This window comes from Echinops telfairi, unplaced genomic scaffold (genome assembly GCF_000313985.2).
Source record: "Echinops telfairi isolate 266 unplaced genomic scaffold, ASM31398v2 ScPeMD7_3533;HRSCAF=4204_1, whole genome shotgun sequence".
Taxonomy (NCBI): Eukaryota; Metazoa; Chordata; class Mammalia; order Afrosoricida; family Tenrecidae; genus Echinops; species Echinops telfairi.
The window spans coordinates 19,839,806-19,843,232 of NW_022107432.1; the positions used below are offsets into that span (position 1 = coordinate 19,839,806).

A 3,427-nucleotide genomic window follows, 5' to 3' on the forward strand; every position below is an offset into this window, starting at 1 on the left:
GGGATTTAGAGTCAATGATCGCTAGCATCTCTCCCAGTCTGCATCCACCTTATTCCGAGTCAGTCTTGAGCTCACTACTGGGCACCTGATCTGGCTGCAAAACGTTTCTGGGAAATTTTGCAGATCTTTCGAAGCCCTCTGCAAAAACCTGAAGGGACGTTGGGATTGAGAACTGACTGGACTAATTCCTTTCTAAAGTAGGGCAGATTGTTAGCAACTAATAAAACAAGTATTATGAACAAAGTTGCTAGCTGAAAGTTAGGAGGGCTTGAAGCACTTGCTGAGGAAGATCAAGGAGTGCAGCCTACAATTTGGATTACAATTTCATGTCAAGGGTACCCAAATCCTCACAAGCAGATCCATAGGTAACATCAATATAAATGAGGAGACAATTGAATTTGTCAAGGGTTTCATCTTGCTTGGATCTGCAATCAACGCTCAAGAAGCAGCAGTCAATGGATCAAATGATGTATTGTTATTAGTGCATCTGCTGCACAGGGCTCTTTTAGAGTATTGAACAGCAAGGCTGTTACTTTGAGGACTAAGGTGCGCCTGACCCAACCCGTGGCATTTTTAATTGCCTCCCATGCATGTGAATGTTGCACATTAAATCAGGAAGACTGAAGAAGGATTAATGCTTTGGAATCATGGGGCTGGAGTCGAATATTGAAAGTACCACGCACCGTCAAAAACAAACATCTGTCTTTTCAGAAGGACAACCAGAATGCTTCTTGCAAGTAACTTTAAGGTGAGACCTCATCTCACGTGTTTTGGACATGTTATCAGGAGAGCCCAACCCCTGGAAAAGAACATCGTGCTTGGTAACAAGGTGGGGCAGAGAAAAAGAGCCAGACTTCTGACATGATGGATTGACACAGCTACTGTAACCATCGACTCAAACATAACAATTGTGAGGACGGAGCAGCATCAGCCACTGTTTGGATCTCTGGGCATAAGGTCTCTGAGTTGGCACTGACTGGAAGGCACGAACAACAGTGCGACTGAAAGGAAGAAATGGTCATCATCTCATCAGTGTGCCTGGGCACAAACTTCCTGGGTATGCTCTCCAGGCCTGGTGTCCTTGTCTGAGATAATGAGCAAGAAGACCCTTGCTGTGAGCGATCAGGTAATGTTTTAACAAAAAACAGTGGGTGTGCGAACACACAAGGCGTACTGCAGGCTCAGCCCTAGGGAGGACAGCACAATTGTCTCCCTAGAACAGATACCATCGCAGTGAGGTGCTGCGGACAGAGAAGGGCCACAGCCCAAGACGGCGGGCAGGCGCCTGGGCCTCCCTTGCCCTCCCACCTCCCAGCTGGGTCCTCGCAGGCCCTTTGCTCCCGCTGGGTCCCGCCCCCTCCATCCTCCAAACCCGGGCGCGCGCGCTCCAGCTCCTGCTGATTGACAGCAGATCCCGCTACTCCCAGGAGCCCAGCCTTCGCTTAGCAACCCTCGCCGAGGTAACCGGTGGGCCTTAGCCAATGGGAGCCCAAGGGCGGAGCCAGCGGCGAGGAGGCGGAGCAGGTCAGGTGCTCTGCGCCGGCGGGGCTGCTACAGCCACCTTCTCTCCCTTCGTCCCCAGCACTTAAGGACCGACCGGATACCTACCAGGAGGGTAGGAGCAGAGCGGGGGGTGGGCGCCTGGATTTCGAGGGATCCTTGGGGGTCCCTTGAGCTACCGCGCCTCTTGCCCCTGCACACCTGCACCCAAACACCTGGTTGCTGCACCTGCCGGCCTCCGTGTGCGCGGTTTCTGGGAACTGCGCGCGCACCCACGGCCCAGCCCCTCCCCAGTGGCTAGGGTGGAATCCCGGAGAGAAGATGAGGCGGTGCACATTCTCCCCCGCCCCCCACCCTTAGTGACGTGCACTTGCTCCACGCAGAACCCTCTCCTTTGCTTTTCCTCGTCTGCCTTTTCCTCCAGGTTCCCAGGTCGGCCTGTGGGGTGAGGATCGAAGGGAGAAGTCGGAAAGCAGCCCGGTGACATCCGGGCGCGGACCTAGGGACGCACCCCCCTGCATCGTGCAGCCGCCTCCTCCCCTGCTGGAGACGGTAAAGTGGCTCTTCTTTCCAAGCACCCTGAAGCCTTTGATAACACTTAGCCTGTGTTGGCCTTCATTTGCCCCAGATACCTTTCTCTCTTACTCCAAACTGCTGACTTAATTAACGAAGGGGAGGGGCGGGAATCAAGTGTTCCATGCAGTTGATTTCTCTCCAACCTCAACTTACAGTTGGGCTATTTGCCCTCACTGTGTGAGGGAGGTTGGAGAGAGAACTGGCAGACGAGAGAAAAGAGAGAAGAACCCACTTGATGTGGTGGTAAATACATTTGTAATTTCCAATTGGAACTGGTTTTTGACTTTGCTTCCAGATTTGGCAAAATGATTGGCCTTTTAGAAATTTTAAGTGTAATTTTTGGATTTTTTTTTTGCCTCAAGACCAATACTTACAACAATGCAAGTCATGTATTGGTATGGTGAATCCAGTTGAAAAACAAACAAAAATAAAATGATTCCTCTCAAGGTCATCCACCAGAGTTGATACATAGTGTGTGCTTCTGAAGCCAAGCAAGTTTGTCAAGCATTTTTATTTACTCAGACAGGTAACATGCCACGTAGGGTCTGTGCCTGTCGGCAGGGAGGAGATGACGGTGAGTTTGGCGATACAAGAGTAAGTCATAACAGTTTGTGATTAAAAACATATTCAAATTAGGAGAGTTTAAAATTCCAATTCAGAGATCCCTTGACACAAAAGTTAGACCTAACTGGAGGATTTTAAAAACCTTATGCTAGAATGAACTAGTGTTCATTGTTAATGAACAAGAGAGTCAAAGAACAAAAGGTTCTTGTTTGAAGTACAAACCGGACTGAGAGACAAAATTTACCTATCCTTTATCCACACTGGTTAATAGCTTTCATAAGTAAAAGGTTTTTGAAATAAATGCATATTAACTTTTTTCCTTCAAAGATATTTAATCCTGGGAAGTGTTTTTTTCTACACATATCGCCATTAAGTTTAAATATTACCTAACTTTCAAATTAAGGAGGCTGTAAACTTTCAGAACTATATGTCTGTGTGTACTTGGCTAAGCACCTGCTTAGTTGAAAGGAGAGGTTGTGTTTTGGTTTGAGTAAATGAGTGGACATTATATTTCACTAATATAATGTTTAAGTGTCACAATGTTATTTCCATTCCAGAAGCCTATGTCCATATATGTTCTGTTTTGCTGGTGACATCTCTAACCACGAAGAACAGAACATAGAAGGGCTTGGCTTGGAAAACAGAAGTATATTAAACAAGAGAGAAAGTGCTGTTAATAGTGAAACCTTATTGCTAGGTTCCCGTACTTGATTTAGTCGTAGTCATAAATGTGAGGGGGCATGAAAACTTTCATAGAACTTAAAGATAATGGAATCTCTCCAGGAAC

At 47.4% G+C, this 3,427-nt stretch overlaps 1 protein-coding gene across 1 annotated transcript in view; it reads left to right on the plus strand.

The window, feature by feature from the left end:
- The first annotated feature begins 1,532 nt into the window (after positions 1-1,532).
- The window catches only part of ENPP5 (ectonucleotide pyrophosphatase/phosphodiesterase family member 5), a 9,104-nt gene continuing 7,209 nt past the window's right edge, over positions 1,533-3,427 (plus strand). Inside the window, exons 1-2 of the mRNA XM_004710881.2 lie at positions 1,533-1,615; positions 1,925-2,052. The gene's annotated coding sequence lies outside the window, so the exon portion shown is untranslated. The remainder of the gene's footprint in view (positions 1,616-1,924; positions 2,053-3,427) is intronic.